The sequence below is a fragment of the Macaca fascicularis genome, chromosome 15 (assembly GCF_037993035.2).
Source record: "Macaca fascicularis isolate 582-1 chromosome 15, T2T-MFA8v1.1".
Classification (NCBI taxonomy): domain Eukaryota; kingdom Metazoa; phylum Chordata; class Mammalia; order Primates; family Cercopithecidae; genus Macaca; species Macaca fascicularis.
The window spans coordinates 76,897,133-76,918,395 of NC_088389.1; the positions used below are offsets into that span (position 1 = coordinate 76,897,133).

General features: G+C 39.4%; 1 protein-coding gene and 1 pseudogene across 2 annotated transcripts in view; both read right to left on the reverse strand.

Annotated features, from left to right (window-relative positions):
- LOC141408724 (uncharacterized) overlaps positions 1 to 21,263 on the reverse strand; it is a 229,239-nt gene that overhangs the window by 193,326 nt on the left and 14,650 nt on the right. The window lies entirely within an intron of this gene.
- Positions 18,089 to 18,659, reverse strand: LOC135967562 (ubiquitin-ribosomal protein eL40 fusion protein-like; annotated as a pseudogene).

Here is a 21,263-nt window from a genome sequence, read left to right on the forward strand (position 1 = left end):
ACAAACCCATGATTTTACAAATTATGTGCTTAAGTGAGACTCCAATGAAGTTTTTAAAAAGGTGAGTGAATTTGAAGAGAAATGTTAAGAAAATAACATAATAGGCGGTCTGAGAATGTGGCATGCATTGTGAAGGTGATATATACAAATGATTGCATAAAAAATAAAATGCCCCACAAATACATTGAATTCTGTTTATTAATTAATGTTCCATGATGCTGGTTTAAGAAGTTAAACAGACATATTCTTTGTCACCGTAAGAGCAAACCTAACTACAGCTGGTGAAAGAAATGACTCCTTGAAAATTCAATTATAAATTTTTTGTCCACAAGAATCCATCCCCTGTTATCAATAAGACAGTTACATCATTTGTTCCCTGATATGTTTTTCTTTTCCTAGCAATGTATTAATGATAACTTCCATTTATTAGGGGATCACTGTATGCTAGAATGTACATATACTATTTCAATTAATACTTACCTCAGAAAAATTGTATTATTATATCCTATAATGAGGAAATTAAATCTTAAAGAGGATAAAAGTCACTTACCTAATAAGTTGCAGAGCTGAATTTACATTCAGGTCTACTTAACTGAAGCCCGTGTAAAATCTACTCTGCCAATAGTTTTAAAGGGCTGAACTTCCATACCTCGTATTGTTCCACCTCTTACAATTTTACATAGTATCATTGTAACATTTTTTCTCTGGCATATGGGAAAATTTTTCAACACCAGGGCAAACAAAGAGAATGAGTCATTTATTGCCAAATACCCAGATAGGAAGTACAAACTAAATAGAGTAAAAGAAGCAATCTCTTCCTAGCCCAAACTCTTTCACACTCACCCCCTAAGGGCAAAGGAGCAACAGGAAAGATGAAGTTCAGACACTTTCTAAGGTTCCTGGTGTTGGCTACATTTTTCACTACTTTCCCTGTATAACCTCCATGCCAATGATAACTCTATAAGCAAAAAGCTGACATCTACATTACAAAGGAGGAAGTGTATAGTCTATGTACTCTAAACACGTGGTGAGCTGTTTAACTGCAGAGAAGTCTCTCCTCAAGAAAAGACAACACCTCCCTTCTTTTTTTCAGTATGACATGTGAGTTTTGACTAAAACCAGATATTTCAAGTTATAAACGTAACAAAATGTGCTTCTCTTCAAGAACTTTTAGCTTTATGTCTTTAGATCTAGCAAAATAGACTTAAAATCAATTGTAAGAAAACTGATTAGTAAAGTTATAGCTCACTACGGTGGGAATTAGAATTCAGGAAATTACAGAGAGTGAAATGGTCCCATATAGAAAATATTACTTCCTGTACTTAAATTATCCACTATCCATTTTGTAATAGAAAACACATTTTTCCTAATTTAAATCATGTAATATTAATATCACAATACTAACACCTTAGTGATTACAAACACAAGATAAAATAAACTGTCAGAATAAATACATGAAAATGGAAAATTATAAGAAAATATTTGAAAACAGGTTATTAAAATATTTTCTAATAATGTAAAGATTAAATTTGGAAGAGACATTTCCCCATGGCTCTTTTATCACACAGCCCTGAAAGATGATTTCCCAAACAGCACATACAGCAATAGGTGTGGGCCTCAGTGGCACATATCACACCCTAACTACCACAAAGAAAGTCATGGAAGCCAGGACAGAGATCAGATGAGAGGAGCTGAGGAATCATCATAGCATGGACACCAATATTCTCTCTTGGAATACTTTGAAATGTCATGGCAAATAGAAATGTCGTGGCAAATAGTCCTGCAGAACATCCAAAAAATCTGGATTTGTCAAACAAGTCTCTATGTGATTGCATTCAGACTAAACATTCCATCAGGAATCCCATTTAAATAAACTTCAGACCACACATGATCAGGCTCTTCTATTTGGTAAAGACGGTAATAGCTTTCTCTCTCGCAAAGCACATTTTCCCTTTTTAATTAATAAATAAATCCATGGAGTGATATCCTGAGACTATTCTGTTTCCCAACCACTGTCTACCAATGGTTTTGTCACCCTTTGGGAAAGGGGATCAAAATATAGTGATTTTCGGCCGGGCGCGGTGGCTCACGCCTGTAATCCCAGCACTCTGGGAGGCTGAGGTGGGCGGATCACGAGGTCAGGAGATCGAGACCATCCTGGCTAACATGGCAAAACCCCGTCTCTACTAAAAATACAAAAAATTAGCCGGGCGCGGTGGCTCACGCCTGTAATCCCAACACTCTGAGAGGCCGATGTGGGCGGATCACAAGGTCAGGAAATCGAGACCATCCTGGCTAACGCGGTGAAACTCCGTCTCTACTATAAATACAAAAAATTAGCCGGGCGAGGTGGCGGGCGCCTGTAGTCCCAGCTACTGGGGAAGCTGAGGCAGGAGAATGGCGTGAACCCGAGAGACGGAGCTTGCAAGATCGCACCACTGCACTCCAGCCTGGGTGACACAACAAGACTCCATCTCGGAAAAAAAAAAAAAAAATCACTATATATGAATATATATATATACACAGATATTCTAATTCTAAGATTCATTCTATGTATATTAGCTGCTATTCTTCTAGAAAGAAGACTTTCACTACCACCCCTTGGATTATTATTTTTTTTTTTTTTTGGTATGGTTTAAGTTGCATTGTCATTCTTTTTGATGTCCAAATTGTCCCAAATTAAGCTAGATAGAGAAGCAAGTTCATTTTCAAAAATATGGAGATGCTAAATTGCATTATACCATAATCAATCTGTAAGTGTTTCATGGTAATATGGTGGTATTGTCACTTATATTTATCATTGTCACTATTATACTTTAGTAATTTATTTGTATCATGCCAAGGAAAGGAGTGGATATCCTTAATCAATTCAAGTCTATAATGGCAGAGTTTTCTGAAGTGACACTGCATAAATGTTTCACAAACCATACAGAAAGAGCAGTCACATTGTTTTATAAATGAATCTGATACTTTGCTATTAAGTTTCAGGTACTACTTTGAAACTACAGTGCCAAATTAAACACCCTAAAATTGCCTTCATATTTTTTTCTTAACTTTTGATTTTAATTTGTTTTGAAACTTTCACTTCAGCACTGCCTAGCTATATAACCACATTAAATACAAACTTGAGACTAGGGTGTCAAAATTAAAATCCTAAAACTGCCATTATGATGATACCGATGTTTATGATTCTTTTTTTAAACTTTCATTTTAACTATGTCTTGTTTAAAACCCTAGCTAGTATTAGCTACTGAGTTTTGAATATTCATTTAACATGTGAATCGCAAAATTAGAAACCTAACACTGCCTTAATTTTGTAAAATTACAGAACTCAATACTAAGTTCTGTATTTTGAAACTTTTATTTTGACTGCCAAGGTTTTTTGAGATGAACAATCACTTTGAAATCAGTTTATGATTACTGAGATAATGGTTTTATTATTGATTCACTCATATAACAAAAAATATTTTAAATGTGTTTTTTTGTTTTATATTTATAAGAAATTAATATTTTATCAGATGGGAGGAGCTGAGGAATCATCATAGCATGGACACCAATATGCTGTCTTAGAATCCTGTGAAATGTCCTGACAAATAGTCCTGCAGAACATCCAAAAAATCTGGATTTGTCAGACAAGTCTCTATGTGATTAGATTCAGAGTAATCTAATCTAGATTAGTCTGAATGAAGATATTGATGAAGATATTGATTTCTTAAAAGCCAGATCTTGTATGTTTGTATGTTTTATGATATAGTATAAAACAGAGAGCATATTCAATAAAACATAGTCTCTTTTATTTTTATTCAATAAAATATAGCCTCTTTTAAATATTATGTCACATTTCTTTTTTAATTTATTTCATTTATTTTTCCTTTCCCTACAGCATCAATATCATTTTGCATTTCTGTTGAGTGATTAACTTTACAACAGAAATTGCTATCCCTCCTGGAATGTAAGAGCCACGAACAGGAATCTTTTACTCTTTGTCACTGATGTATTTTAAGGACCAAAAAGAGTGCCTGTGACATAATAGACACTCAATAAATATTTGTTGAATGGCTATTTGATAAATTGAATAAATCAACATAGAACTGTACCCCAAAAAGAGTAACCATGAAAAAAAGCAGTCTTCATTCAGAAAGGTCATTATTTTTAGATTTTTTTTCTAATACTAATATTGTTTTGTTCACTTTCTGTATTTGGTAAGAATGAAGAGAGAAAGAAAAATTTTTCAGCGACTCTTATCAGCTATATTATGTGATAAATGCCTTCTCCTGGCATTGTTTCTGAGTGCTTTTATCCTGTCCTCTGAATTTTTCCCAATAGATTCTTCTGCATCTAAATGTGAATTTTATTTATTTCTTGAGATATGTTCCTTATATAAAAGTAATCCAGGAAGAGCTGGACCTACAATTTTTAAAAAAAAACAGCTTAACAATGTAAAGAAATGTAAAAAAAAATTCAGAGTGATTAAATTTAAAGAGAGAGAAGAGGTCGATCAACATGTTATTAACGTTTTGTTTTGTTTTGTTTTGTTTTGTTTTGTTTTTGGCTAGAAAGGTTTAGGGCAGCAGTGGCCAAGATGGCCAACTAGAAGCAGTTAATGTGTGTGACTCTCACAGGGAGAAGCAAAAGGGGTGACTAAATACAGCACCTTCAACTGAAACATTAAGGTATTTGCATTGGAACTAATCAAGGAAACAACTTGACCCACGGAGACCAGAGCAAATCAAGGCAGGAAGACACCCCACCTGGGAGAGACATGGAGTCAAGGGAAGCTCCCCTTCCCAGCGAAGTGGTGAGTGAATGCGCAACCCTGGGAACCCACACTGCTCTCACAGATCTTTGCAATCCTCAGATCAGGAGATCCCCTTGTTAACTCACTCTATTAAGGCCTTCAGTCTGACACAGACAGCTACGTGGAGTCTCAGCAGAGCAGCCACTCAAGCATGCACGGAGACCCAAGAGTTTTAGATACTCCAACTTTCTGGGTGTCTGGGCAAAAGTAGCTGCGACTCTTGCAAAGCTGGAGGTTAGACCCCCAAACATACCCCAGGAGGTTAGACTCCCATATATACCCCAGGAAAGAGGCTGAATCCAGCAAGATCAGCAGAGAAGGTCTACAGGCCCCACTTCCACAGCGCCTCACAGGATAAGACCCACTGGCTTGGAATTCCAGCTAGTCACCAGTAGCAACATTGTGCCTCCCTGGTACAAAGCTCCCAGGAGGAGGGGCAGGCCCCCGTCTCTGCTGTTTGGGCAACGTAGCCATTATGGCCTTTGGGCTTTGGAGAGTCCAAACTAACCAGCGGTGAAAGAGATCCCGCAGCACAGCTGCTCTATCAAAATGTGGCCAGACTGCTGCTTTAAGTGGGTCCCCAATCCTATTCATCCTTACCAGGCGGGACCTCCCAACTGGGGCCTCCAGCCATGCCTGCCAGTGTTCTCCAGCTGACAGAGATTTGAAAACTCCCTGGGACAGAGCTCCCAGAGGGAGGGGCAGACTGCCATTTTTGCTGTTTGGGCAACTTAGCCATTCCAGCCTTCAGGCTTTGGAGAGCTTAAGCCAACCAGGGTGGAAGGGGTACCCCAGCACAGAACAGCTGCCCGACAAAAATGTGGCCACACTACTTTTTTTTAGCGGGTCCCCAATCCTATTCCTCATCACTGGGTAGAGTCTCCCAACTGGGGTCTCTGGTTACCCCAACTGGTGTTCTCTGACTGACAGAAGTTTCAGACCTCCATGGGACCTTTGTCCCAGGGAGAGGAGTAGCCCACCATATTTGCTGTTTAAGCAAATTAGCCATTCCAGCCTTTGGACTTCAGAGTGTCTGAGGCGATCAGGAGCTAAAGCATACCCCCAGCATGGCACAACTGCTCTATGAAAATGGGGCCAGACTACTTTTGAAACAGGTCCCTGATCCCATTCCTCCTGACTGGGTGAGTTCTCTCAACTAGTGTATTCAGCCATGTCCTACAGGTGTGTTCGGGCCAGCAACAGGCCTGTATTTCCCAGGGACAGAGCTCCCAGAGAAAGAGGAAGGCCGCCATCTTTGCTTTTTCACAGCTTTCACTGGTGATACCTCCACGTACTGGAAAATCTGAAGTGACTAGGGACTGGAGCAGGTCCCCAGCATACTACAGCAGCCCTGTGGATAAGTGGACAGACTGTTATGTGGGTGCCCATTCCCATATCTCCTCAACAAGCAGGTCCTCCAGGCCTGGACCTGTAGCCACACCCCATCAGAGCTATCAAGCCAATAGCAACTCAGCCACTCCCTGGACAGAGCTTCCAGGGACAACTGAAAGCCTCTCTGCCACTACCTCTGCAGTGGAACTGTCCTTGCTACCCTCTGACTAATAAAGGAGCAAGGACCCTAAGTGTCGTATCCACACCTCCAATAAGCAGCAGTTGACCCAAGGAGAGGAGGCCAGTCCATCTCCCACAGGTCCCACCTCACCCCTCAACTGCTCCTCAGTAGACAGGGAGCCCCCAGCTTGGGCCCACAGCACAGACTCTCCATCCTGGGCTGACTGAACTGAGCAACTGTTGACCCACATCTCTCTCGGGCGGAGCCCCCAGGAGACAAGCAAAGTGGTAGAGCAGCAAGCCAGCTGATGTGGAGCCCAGAAGGTTTAGTGCAGGAGTGTCTATAGCAGAGCATGGACAGGGATGGTGATCCCTCTAGGCTCAACTTGCTCCCATAAGAGACTTTGGCCCTAAAGGAATTTTCAGACCTGATCTCTGCAGAGTGGTCTTGCACATCAGTCAGGGCTGGTGCAACCTGAGCGCTCCTTGGTCTGCTGGCCTCTTTCAGGGACATCTTGAGTGCTGTGGTGGCCCACAGTAGCTTCTGCACCAGTGGACCATGCCTGACCAGTGGAGAACTCCAGCAAGACAGCCCTTACTGCTGCACACCAGCCCAGGTGTTTGCTCCCCATACTGCAGCTTCCTCTGAGCCCATGGAGACTCCCCACATCACTTTGTAGGCACATGTCTGCACAGGTGGATTTTGCTTTACTTGCCCCACCAACGTACAGGAATGAAGTATGCCCCTTGACCTCTGCCTACCACCATTGCAGACAGAACCTTAGCGGCACACAGCCAGCAAGCCCTGCTGCTGAAAGTGCCTCACTCTTGTGGTAATGCTGCATGGAGAACAGAGGATCCTCCCACACCCTGAGCAATCCCTCCCGCTTGCAGGTGACCAAGAAGGCAATCAGATCTGCACTGGCCAGCGCCTCACCCCAAACCAACACCACCTCTATTGCAAACGCACGGAGAGCCTATAGCAGGAGTCCCCTGTTCCCCACAAAAATGCATTGCCTCCAATGGCATGGTGAATGCTCACAGGGAGGCAGGCACTCCTGAATCTGCTAGCACTCAGCTGCAGCTGCCACACCTTGGTCCCCCCAGCAAAGTAGACTCCAAACCTCAAGGAACCAGAGAACAAAGCTGGGGCCCAATACAAGTCATCCAGAGTTAAAGCATGCAGTCCAGGAGTTGGGATGGCACCCTAAAATCTTGCAGATACAAAGCCAGTTGGTTGAATCGACCTTATACCACAATCAAACCCTCAAGGTCATCAAATAGGATAAAAGGAAAAAAAAAAATCCAAATGTCAGCAACCTCAAAGATTGAAGGTAGATAAGCCCACAAAGATGAGAAATAATCAGCACAAGACCACTGAAAACTCAAAAAGTCAGAGTACCTTCTTTCCTCCAAAGGACCACACTACCTCTCTGGCAAGGGTTCAGTACCAGGCTGAGGCTGAGATGGCTGAAATGACAGAAGCAGAATTCAGAATATGGATAGGAATGAAGTTCACAGAGCTATAGGAGTATGTTGTAACAAAATGCAAAGGAATTAAAAATTATAGTAAAACATTGGAGGGGCTTACAGATAAAATAGCTAGAATACAGAAGAATGTAACTGACTTGATAGAGCTAAAAACACGCCACAAAAAATGTGTAGGTTTGTTTTTGAGACAGAGTCTCAACTCATCCAGGCTGGAGTGCAGTGACATGATCTCGGTTCACTGCAACCTTCGTCTCCCAGGTTCAAGCAATTCTCCTGCCTCAGTCTCCCCAGTAGCTGGGGTTACAGGCATGTGCCACCATGCCCAGCTATTTTTTTTGTTTTGTTTTTTGTTTTTTGTTTTTTGTTTTGTCATTTTTAGTAGTGGTGGGGTTTCACCACATTGGCCAGACTGGTCTCAAACTCCTGACCTCAAATGATCCACCTGCCTCAGCCTCCCAAAGTGCTGGGATTACAGGTGTGAGCCACCACTCCCAGCCCCAAAATTTCATAATGCAACCACAAGTATTAATAACAGAATAGACGAAGTGAAGGAGAGAATTTCCAAGCTTGAAGACTACCTTTCCAAAATTAGAAAAGCAGACAAGAATAGAGAAAAAAAGAATAAAAATGAATAAACAAAACCTCCTAGAAATATTGTATAGAGACCACATCTACAATTCATTGGTGTACCTGAAAAAGATGGAAGATAGTGTAACCAACTTGGAAAACATATTTTAAGATATCATCTATGAGAACTCCCCCATCCTAGCCAGAGAGGCCAACATTCAAGTTCAGGAAATGCAGAGAACCCCAGTAAGATACTCCATAATAAGATCATCCCCAAGACACATAATCATCATATTCTCTAAGGTCAAAATGAAAGAACAAATGTTAAACGCAGCCAGAGAAAAGCCAGATCACAAAGGGAACCCCATCAGACTAAGAGCAGACCTCTCAGCTGAAACCCTACAAGCCAGAAGTGATTGGAGGCCAATATTCAACATTTTTAAAGACAAGAAACTCCAACCCAGAATTTTGTATCTGGCCAAACTAAGTTTCATAAGTGAAGGAAAAATAAGATCCTTTGCAGACAAGCAAATGCTGAAGGAATTAGTTACCACCAGGCCTACCTTACAAGAGCTCCTGAAGGAAGCACTAAATATGGAAAGGAAAGACCATTACCAGTCACTATGAAAACACACTGAAGTGCATAAATCAGTAACACTATAAAGCAACCACAAAAACAAGTCTGCAAAACAACCAGCTAGCATCATGATGACAGGATCATAACCTTAAATGTAAATGGGCTAAATGCACCAATTAGAAGATAGAGTGGCAAGTTGAATAAAGAGCCAAGACACATTGGAATGCTGTCTTCAAGAGCTCCATCTCACATGCAATGAGATAGCCTCAAAATAAAAGGTTGGAGAAAAATATATCAAGCAAATGGAAATCAGCAAAAAGCAGGGTTCCAATCCTAGTTTCTGACAAAACAGACGTTAAACCAACAAGAACAAAAGAGACAAAGAAAGGCATTACATAATGGTAAAGGGTTCAATTCAATGAGAAAAATTAACTATCCTAAATATATATGCACACAACACAGGAACACCCACATTCATAATCATGTTCTTAGAGACCTTCAAAGAGACTTAGACTCCCACAGAATAATAGTGGGAGACTTTAACACCCCAGTGACAATATTAGACAGATCACCAAGACAGAAAATTAACAAAGATGTTCAGGACCTGAACTCAACACTGGATCAAATGAACCTGATAGATATATACAAAACTCTCCAGTGAAAAACAAGAGAATATACATTCTTTTCGTTACCACATGGCACATATTCTAAAATTGATCACATAATTGGAAGTAAAACACTCCTCAGCAAATGCAAAAGAACTGAAATCATAACAGTCTCCCAGACCACAGCACAATCAAATTACAAATCAATACTAAGAAATTCACTCAAAACCATACAATTACATGGAAAGTAAAATGCCTGCTCCTGAATGACTTTTGGGTAAACAATTAAATTAAGGTAGAAATCAAGAAGTTCTTTGAAACTAATGAGAACAAAAGATGCAACATACCAGAATCTCTGGGACAAAGTTAAGGCAGTGTTAAGAGGGAAATTTCTAGCACTAAATGCCTGCCCACATCAAAAGGTTAGAATGATCTCAAGTTAGCAACCTAGCATCACAACTAAAGAACTAGAGAACCAAGAGCAAACAAATCCCAAAGCTAGCAAAAGACAGGAGATAACCAAAATCAGAACTGAACTGAAGGAGATAGAGACACAAAAACAATTCAAAAGATCTACAAATCCAGGAGTTGGTTTTGTGAAAAAAAATAATAAAAATAGATATACCACTAGCTAGATGAATAAAGTAGGAAAGAGAGAAGATTCAAATAAACACAATCAGAAATGACAAGGGGGATATTACCAGTGACCCCATGGATATACAAACAACAATCAGGAAATATCATGAACACCTCTATGCGCATAAACTAGAATATCTAGAAGAAATTGACAAATTCCTGGAAACTACACCCTCCAAAGACTAAACCAGGGAGAAATTGAATCACTGAACAGACCAATAAGAAGCTCTGAAACTGAGGCAGTAATTAATAGCCTACCAACCAAAAAAACCCCAGGACCACAGGTATTCACAGCTGAATTCTACCAGATGTATAAGGAAGAACTGGCACCATTCCTACTGAACTATTTCAAAAAAATGAGGAGGAGGGACTTCTCCCTAATTTATTCTATGAGGCCAGTATCATCCTTATACTGAAACCTAACAGAGATACAACAAAAAAGGAATACTTCAAGCCAATATCCTTGATGAACACTGATGCAAAAACCCTCAACAAAATACTGGCAAACTGAATCCAGCAACACCTGAAAAACCTTATCCACCACAATCAAGTAGGCTTTATCCCTGAGATGCAAAATTGACTCAGTATATGCAAATCAATGTATATGATTCATCACATAAACAGAACTAAAACAAAAACCACATGATTACTTCAATAGATGCAGAAAAGGCCCTCAATAAAGTTCAACGTCCATTCATGTTAAAAAACTTTTAATAAACTAGGTATTGAAGGAACATACCTCAAAATAATAAGAGCCATCTATGACAAGCCCACAGCCAACATCATACTGAATGGGCAAGAGCTGGAAGCATTCCCCTTGAAAACTGGCACAAGACAAGGATGCCCTCTGTCACCACTTCTATTCAACATAGCATTGAATATTCTGGCCAGAGCAATCAGGCAAGAGAAAGAAATAAAGGGCATCCAAATAGGAAGAGAGGAAGTCAAACTATCTTTGTTTGCAGATCACATGATCCTACATCTAGAAGACCCCATTGTCTCAGCCCAAAAGCTTCTTAAGCTGATAAACAACTTCAGCAAAGCCTCAGGATACAAAATCAATATGCAAAAATTACTAGCATTGCAATGCGCTAACAACAGTCAAGCCCAGAGCCAAATTAGGAGCAAATCCCCATTCAAAATTGCCAGAAAAAGAATAAAATGCCTAGGAATACAGCTAACCAGGAAGTGAAAAATCTCTACAAGGAGAACTATAAACTACTGCTCAAGGAAATCAGAGATAACATAAACAAATGGAAAAGCATTCCATGCTCATGTATAGGAAGAAACAGTATTGTGAAAATGACCATATTGGCCAAAGCAATTTATAGAGTCAATGCTATACCTACAAAACTACCATTGAACCTTTTCATAGAACTAGAAAAAACTATTTTAAAATTCATATGGAACCAAAAAAGAGCCCTAATTGTCCAAGGTAATCCTAAGCAGAAAGAACAAAGCTGGAGGCATCACATTACCTGACTTCAAACTATACTACAGGGCTACAGCAACCAAAACAACATGGCACTGGTAAAAATAAATAAATAAATAAATATAAATAAATTTTAAAAATTAAAAAAAAAAAAAACAGACACAGACTAATGGAACACAATAGAGAACCCAGAAATAAGACCACACACCTCCAACTATCTGATCTTCAACAAACCTGACAAAAACAAGCAATGGAGAACAGATTCCCTATTCAATAAATGGTGCTGAGATAACTGGCTAGCTATATACAGAAGATTAAATCTGGACCCCTTCCTTACACATATACAAAAATTAACTCAAGATAGAGTAAAGACTTAAATGTAAAACCCAAAACTATCAAAACCCTGGAAGACAATCTAGGGAATACCATTCAGAATATAGGCAGAGGCAAAGATTTCATGAGGAAAACACAACGAACAATCGCATCAAAAGCAAAAATTGACAAATGGAATTTAATTAAACTAAAAATCTTCTGCACAGTAAGAGAAATTATCAACAGAGTAAACAGATAACCTACAGAATGGGAGAAAAATTGTTTAAACTATGCATCTGACAAAGGTCTAATATCTAGCATCTATAAAGACCTTAAACAAATTTATAAGAATAAAACACCCATAGTAAAAAATAGGCAAAGGACAGGAACAGACACTGTTCAAAAGAAGACATACATGTGGCTAACAATCATAGGAAGAAAAGCTCAACACCACTGATCATTAGAAAAATGCAAATCAAAACCACAATGATATACTACCTCACATAAGTCAGAATGGCTATTATTAAAAAGTCAAAAACATAACAGATGCTGTTGAGGTAGTGGAGAAAAAGGAACACTTAGACACTCTTGAGTATAAATTGGTTCAGCCATTGTGGAGGATGGTGTGATGATTCCTCAAAGACCTAAAGACAGAAATACCATTCAACCCAGCAATCCCATTACTGGGTATATACCCAAAGGAATATAAATCATTCTATTATGAAGACACTTGTATGTGTATATTCATTGCAATAGTATTCACAATAGCCAAAAAAATTGAATCAACATAAATGCCATCAATAATAGACTGGATAAAGAAAATGTGGTACATATACACCATGGAATACTATGCAGTCATAAAAAAAGAACAAGAGCATGTCTTTTTGCAGGGACATGGATGGAGCTGGAAGCCATTATCCTTAGCAAACTAATGCAGGAACAGAAAACCAAATACCACATGTTCTCACTTATAAGTGGGAGATAAATGATGAGAACACATGGACACACAGAGGGGAACAACACACACTGGGGCCTATTGGAAGGTGTAAGGTGGGAGAAGGGATAACATCAGGAAAAATAACTAATGAGTACTAGGCTTAATACCTGGGTGATGAAACAATCTGTGCAACAAACTCCCATGACAGAAGTTTAACCTACGTAACAAACCTGCACATGTACCCCTGAACTTAAAATAAAAGTTAATAAAAAAGGGTTTGAAATTAATTCCTAGGATTAAATATTATTGCTTACACTCTACTATTCTTTTTCTGAAAAAAATAAATCTTTGTTCTATATTCAAATGTCTGCTCATTTTCTATACTCAAATATCTGCATTTCAGTATAAAGAAAATTGCATTACTATATCTGTTAGTGTAAATTAGTCTAAATTAGGGATACACACTCCTCCCTGAGCTCTAGACCACTCTCTCTAACTTCCATTGGATATCTGCACCTTGATATATCGTTCACCATGTCTCAAGTTCAGTTTTGCTGAACCTGAACTCATAATCTTCACCTTAAACTACATTCTTATCCAGCATTCCCTATCTTGATGGCTATGATCACCAACCTCTCTCATTGTAAAAATCTGCCTAACACCTTCCCTTCCCTCATCTTCCATCTCCAGTTCATTGCTAAGCGCTGCTGATGTTATTCTTCAAATATGTCTTAAAGCAGTCTACTTCTCTCCATCTTGGCTTAGGCACTTTAGTCCAAGCTACCATAACACATCCTCTGAAATACTGGCTCACAGAATCCACTCTTGCCTCTCCCCCAAACCATTCTCCAAAATGCATTCCAAGTATTTTTTAAATTTAACTGAAAATCTGATCACATCAAGTGTCTTCATAAACACATCAATGGCTTCTCCTTAAGATAAAGACAAAAGTCCTTAACATGGCCTATACAACTCTACAACATTTTTCCATGCTTATTTCTCAGCTAGCTACAATATTTTCCTCCATCCCTATGCTCCAGTCACAATTCCTTCAATGTGTCCATGTTTTATCCCACCTCAGAGCTTGCCATATGCAGTTTCTTCTGACTCACATGCCCTTCCTTGGAAAGACTGCCTGTCTTTTGATTAGCTAATTTTCTATAATACTGCAGACCTCAACTCAAATATCTCGAGTCCTTCAACTACCAGACCAGATCAGCTCTCTCACTATCCATTTACATAGCATCCAGGATTTTTATTTCATGGCACTTACCATGTTTTGAAATTAATACTCTCTGAATTGTTTATCACCTGTACCTAGAATATAGTGTATGATGTTTATTGGGGGGCTCAATATTTTGAGTGGATGAGTAAATATATTACAGATAGCTAATTATTTAAGATTTCATGTTCACATTATTGCTAAAAATGTAGATGAAGTAAAAGTAGATTGAAATAGGAGGATATAAACATGTTGGTGCTCTTTACATCACATACATGGATTATGTTTTTCTTTGTTTGTTTTTAGATGAAGTCTTGCTCTGTCACCCAGACTGGAGTGCAGTGGCCTGATCTTGGCTCACTGCAACCTCTGCCTCCCAGGTTCAAGCAATTCTCCTCCCTCAGCCTCCTGAATAGCTGGGATTACAGGCGTCCATCACCAAGCCCAGCTAATTTTTGTGTTTTTAGTAGAGACAGGGTTTCACCATGTTGGCCAGGTTGGTCTGAACGGCTGACCTCAGGTGATCCGCTCGCCTCGGCCTCCCAAAGTGCTGGGATTACAGGCGTGAGCCACCATGCCCGGCCCATGGCATATGTTATCAGTAATATGTAAGTATGGCTTCAGTCAAGGCAAGGAAGTTGAAAGTAACAATAAAAAAAAAAGTCATCAGGATCCAAAGCTGTGGGAAAAACTCAACTTCTGCCTCCTGGGTTCAAGCAATTCTCCTGCCTCGGCCTCCTGGGTAGCTGGGATTACAGCTGCCTGCCCCCACCCCCAGCTAATTTTTAGTAGAGACGGGGTTTCACCATGTTGGTCAGACTGGTCTCAAACTCCTGACCTCAGGTGATCCACCTGCCTCAGCCTCCCAAAGTGCTGGGATTACAGGCATGAGATACTTTTAGAAAATGTTTGCATCTAACTCAATACCTCACTATCCCTCCTGATATTCTATCTATAATAGCAACAGTTGTGAAATGCACTAGATTCTAACATTAACACTAGATCCATTAAAAGTAGAGCAGAAGAGAGTCTGGATACAGAAATTTCACAAATAATTATTGGCTGCCATCAACATATGTAACTCAAGCATAAAGTTGTTTCAGCAGTAGCTTAAGTTTGGTTACTAATGCAACACATCTTTGCATGCAACGGCCTATTAAATCATCTTCAACTTTAAAAGGTTCCCTTTGTTTTTAAACGCTTATAATAAACAAATATATATCAATACCTTGGCAGAATTCATTAACTTAATAACTTCAATATGTTGTTCATACAAAAATTTCTGGCAAATAAGAACTGTACATTACTGATGTGACAACGTACACAACCCAATGTTGACATAATTTTTCAAAATGGGATCTCTGCTGTAACTGAACTATATATAATAACTTTATTCAAGAATGAATTTCAATGATAGGACAAAACTTGATAAAATGAAGAAATAAACTATTCTATGCCAGAGTTCAGTAAACCCCGTGTATACACCTGAAAAAGCTCAAACTTGCCTAGCACATAGAGAGTCCGAATTCAGTTGGGTTTGTGTGAAAGGGGTAGGCTGAGCCCTAAAAAAGAAGTGGATAACCCATATAGGCAGACTTCCTTATTTTATTTACTTTTTTCTGTTTCAGCCTCCTGAGTAGCTGGGACTACAGGCATGTGCCACCACGCCCAGCTAATTTTGTTTGTTTTTAGTAGAGACAGGGTTTCACCATATTGGCCAGGCTGGTCTTGAACTCCTGACCTTGTGATCTGCCCTCCTCGGCCTCCCAAAGTGCTGGGATTACAGGTGTGAGCCATCGCGCCTGGCTGACTTATTTTAAATGCCATTTCCCACTAAAAATAAAACCAGCAATTCTTTGAAAAATAGTTAATATTATATATAGGACTGGAAGTGTATAAGATAAAACTGGAATAGATTGTCATATCAGAAATCAAAGATTTTGTCAAAGACTAATAGTTCCATGTCAAAAAGATTCAGAAATCAATTTGCAGAGGCTCCCACTGGCCAAAGACAGAGCTTGATCATCAACAGGAGTAATAACTATAATGGGTTGAAACACAACAATTATGTTTAAATCTATAGGTTTATAGTAATGTTAAAATCATTAGTCACCTTTGAAAGATGCTAGAGACTCAACTCATTATTTTGAAAATTTATAAATGCATTTCAAAATCTAGTGGCTTACCCTGTTTTTCTTACAAATGCCTGAAGGCAATCAAGTAGATAATGAAGAGAACTTTCTATATAGAAATATTCCAGGCCAGGTACACTGGCTTATGTCTGTAATCCCAACACTTTGGGAGGCTGAAGCAGGAGGATTACTTGAGCCCAGGAGTTTGAGACCAGCCTGCACAAAAAAGCAAGACCCTCGTCTCTACAAAAAAATTTAAAAATTAGCCAGGTGGTGTGTGCCTGTAGTACTAGCTATTGGGGAAGCTGAGGTGGGAGAATCACTTGATCCTGGGAGTTGCAAGTTACAGTGAGCTATGATCACACCACTGCACTCCAGCCTGGGTGACTGCACGAGACTCTGTCTCAAATAATAATAAATAAATAAATAGAAAATTTAAAAAGACATTCCAGCTCGTAAATGACGGGATAGTAAAATTAGAATATCACCATTTTACCACCCCCAAGAAAATAATAAGCTATGAAATAATTATCCATGGCTGCTAGAATCATAGAAAGAGACAACCATATTATGTGTCTCTTGGTGAAAGTGCATAATACCACTTATTAAATACTTTTGCCCAAATAGCAAACCTGAATCACATACAGACTCTAGGCCTAAATAATAAAATATGAGAAATACAAATGACAAAGAAAAATGTTAAGTGTCATTATAAAGAAGCATTTAGTAAAATACAAGCTTTAGAAAACTACAGATAAAACTGATTTCCGCAATAGATAAATTGAAAGGAAAAAAGGGGGAAACTGTAGATTAAAGGAAACAAGAGGCCAGCTGCAGTGGTTCACGCTTGTAATCCAGCACTTTGGGAGGCTGAGGTGAAAGAACTGTGTGAGCCCAGGAGTTCGAGACCAGCCTGGGCCAGATGGCAAGACTTCATCTCTACAAAAAAGTAAAAATATTAGCCAGTCATGGTGGCCAACACCTGTAGTCCCAGATACTCTGGAGGCTGAGGCAGGAGGATCCCTTAAGCCCAGCAGTTCGAGGCAGCAGTGACCCTTGCTCACATTACTGCACTCCAGCCTGGTCGACAAGGTAAAATCTGTCCCTTATTAAGAAAAAGAGACACAGAGATACAAGAGACTGGTAGCTATTTCAACCAATTTCAATGTCCTAGCCTTATTTTAATCCTTATTCAAATGAATAAATTATTAATAACAGTTTTAAAAGAAATGAAAAGTAAAATGTGTAAAAATTAAGATGCTGTTGTTATGGGTAAATTCTGTCTCCTCAAAATTCTTATGTTAAAGTCCTAACTCCAATACCTCACAATTTGACTGTATTTGGAAATAGAGCCCTTAAAGTGACTAAGTTAAATAAGGCCACTGGGGTGGGCCCTAATCCAATCTGACTGGTGTCCTCAAAAGAGGAGGAAATTTGGACACACAGAAGAGATCCAGGGGCATGTGTGCACAGAGGGATGACTATGTGAAGAGGCAGTAGCAGGATGGCCATCTGCAAGTCAAGAAGAGAGGCCTCAGGAGAAGCTAAAACTCTGAGAAAATAAATATTTGTTGTTTAAGCTACTCAGTCTGTGATATTTTGTTATGGCAGCCCTAGCAAACTAATACAGATGCTAAAATGATGAACAAGTCCACCATTTAATTAATCTTGAAAAACACATGGGAATACAGAAGTGGATATACTGTGGATCATGGGGCAATAAATTCCAACTCATAAAATGGAGAAAATCAAACCTCCTGATGGGAAGGTGTGTCATAAAAAACTTGAAAAAGCCCCAAAAGAGACTATGAATTTTCTTCTCTTCTCACTTATAAACACTATCTTAGACCTAACCATATGCAAAAGTGTGCATAAATGAGGGCAAGGTTAGGTTGCTGTTTCTCTTGGCCAGTCAACTAGTTCTATTCATACATTTTTTTTCTAGTCAATGAAAGGGACACTTTATTAAGGCTCCAGGGCCATGGGGCCTGGGCAGGAGGCTGCCCTCCGAGGAAGGAAGAGCTTTATTTGACCTTCTTGGGGCACAGGCTGTTGGTGTGGCCACACTTCTTGCGGCAGTTGACAGCACAGGGGTGCAGGCGAGCATAGCACTTGTGGCAGATCATCTTGTTGCAGCTGTATTTCTAGGTGAGCTGGCAGAGGGAAGACTCAGTAATGCCACCTTGCAGGTGCAGAACCAGGTGCATGGTGGACTGTTTTTGGATGTTGTAGTCTGAGAGAGTGCAGCCATCCTCCAGCTGCTTGCCAGCAAATATCAGACACTGCTGGTCAGGTGGGATACCCTCTTTGTCTTGAATTTTGGCTTTGAAATTCTCAGTGGTGTAACTGGGCTCGACCTCAAGGATGATGGTCTTGCCCGTGAGGGTCTCCACAAAGAGCTGCATATCTGCGTCTGCAGCTCAGCCACCTTGTTGAGGAAAAAGAGGATGGCGGATCTATTCATACTTTTATAGCAAGGTCATATACAGACAATTTCACCAACTAGAATATAAAAATATTATTACTAGTGATCTGAGTTATGTGCAACATTGGAATGGATACTAATCATTCCCTTCCACTGACCTCCAAAATTCCATGCCAATTTGCCATTAACTTTCTCTTTCTTCTCATTATAAATTATGCACCTATTAAAAGACATGACTCTGACAATTCCAAGTTTCAGCTGCCCACTATGTTCCCATCCACTTCACCTTTTAAATGTGTTTAAAGCATTAACAACAGATTGTGTTTCACCCTAGAGACAGCTGGGTTTCAAAGAGAGGAAGAGAGGTAGAATGTTTCATAATCTCACTCTATTGTCGAAGACAAATGTGCTATTGTATTACATGTGAAATGTCATCTTTGAAGTCTGTTAAGGGTGTGCTGTGAAGTGAGCCATCTGGAAAACACAGTGTAGACTGAAAAATAATTATAAGCCAGTTTATTACATTTTTCCAGTTAAGCCTACCATGACAGCTGCTAAAAACACACTATGTAGTATAAAGGATAAAAAGACTCTGAAGTCGCACAAGTTATACCCACCTCCAAACATGATTAGCTAGTATACAAGTCACTCAACTTCTCTGATCCTTTAGGGTTGTCTGTAAAATTGAAATATGGACACATGCCACAGAGGAGTTCTATGAGTGTTAAATGAAACAACAGTTGTAAAGCACTTGGTACAGAGTACACAATAAGTTTGATTTCTCTTCTCTTCTTCTAAATATAGACTATATAATATTCTTTATACAGAGAATATTAGATAAAATCCAATCATATTTGAAAACCAGGTTGAGCAGGTTGGTTTTTCAAAGAAATCCATTGAGCTCCCATAATGTTCTTTCTACTTGATGGGAGAAAAGGGGCTTTGGAAGATCAAGTGTGAAGCTTTAGAATTCTGTCTGGAGCTGGTCAGGACCACCCAGGCATGAGTATAAGCAAAGCGCTGTCCGTGGTGCTAGGAAGCGCGAATGCCCCCGGCAACATTCTCCCTACCCAAGGTTGTTTTGCATTCAGTCAACTTGCTTCGCAAAGCTCACACGTCTGCTTCGTGGAAGATTCTCAGTCATTCTACTTACTCATTGATTCTTTCCCTATCACCATTCTTTATGTCCCCCTCAAAGAAAAACATCATCTTCCCTTTCCTTATCAACTCCAAACAGTTTTCATTTTTCAGAGACATTTACTACCTAAGAAAATGGCTCAGGAATTGGCTCAGACTATCTTGTCCTAACTTTTTTGATAGGTTTCAGAGAAACGCAAAGGTCAAAGCAAAAGCGTAAGAGTAAAAGGTAAAGAAATTAAGAAACCGAAGACTAGGAAATGGTGGTTGGATGGGAAAGAGAAAGAAGTTGTTACTAATGCTACCCGGTTCCCTTCCCTGTCCAGGTTGATTTCAGCTCTGTTGAGGCTCTATCAGTAGATTTTCAGCCCTAACCACCACTTCCATGGGCCCCATTGCCTTTAAAATAAAGAGCTTTTTAAAATTCTACAGGGATTTGGGGTAATGAGGAGTCAGAGCTAAGGTTTCCAAAAAAAAAAAAAAAAAAAAAAAGTGAAGACTCTCATTTTGCAATAAGCAAGCAATTGCCCTCCTGTTAAGACTTTTTCTTCCTCAGCACTCCGAACCAAAATGATTCTGTAAATAAAAATTGTTCACTTTTAGGAGAGGTCCACTTATGTAGTTCCTCACCAAAGTTTTTAGGCAACAAATCCATAACTTGTGGTTCTCTTCCTATCCAATGTAGCATCCGCTGAAATGTTTTAAATATTTAAAGTAATAAATGTTGATTCAAACTCACCCAGGAAGATTAGAAAGAAAATAAAAGCACTTGGCATTTAAATCTTCAGAAGAGAATTTAATGACAGGTTCAGCCTGTTTAATGACAAGCCCAGCACCACACCCCTCTCTTATGTTTCATTATTACTGCATAAATTTCCTTTATTACTCATGATAAATAAAAATAAAATACTTGACAAAGTGGGTTTAAATAGGTAAGAGTGCAAAGATTTACTGTGCAAATATGATGAAACTGGGATCTCAGATTCTTAAAGCACAATTTTTTTTTGTCTTGTGTGCTAGGTTGCCACTCTCAATCTCGAACTAGTTTTCTCTCTCTCTCTCTCTCTCTCTCTTTTAAGGGTTGTATCCATAATGCAAACATGGAAAGAATTAAAAAGCACATGCAAAATATGATTCGGGATTTTTCTCTATTTTTATGGTTGACAAATTCAAATAGAAAGACACATCCAAGAGAAAACCGCTAAGGTTGACACAAGATATGAAACTTGTGAAGTTCAAGTACTGCCTAGGGATGAATTTAACTTGTATGACAGGTGCAGAGCTGTCGCTCTCAGACATCTTAAGAAAGACAGAGTTATTTTCAATGCCTTTCTCTCGGCCACAAGGGAGCCACTAACGTCTCCACAGTGAAACCAACTGGCATAAGGCTGAAGGAACAGAAATCCTCTGCTCCGCCTACTGGGGATTAGGAGCTGAGGGTAGTGGGTCAACATTCCCAAAATATTAGCCTTGGCTTTAC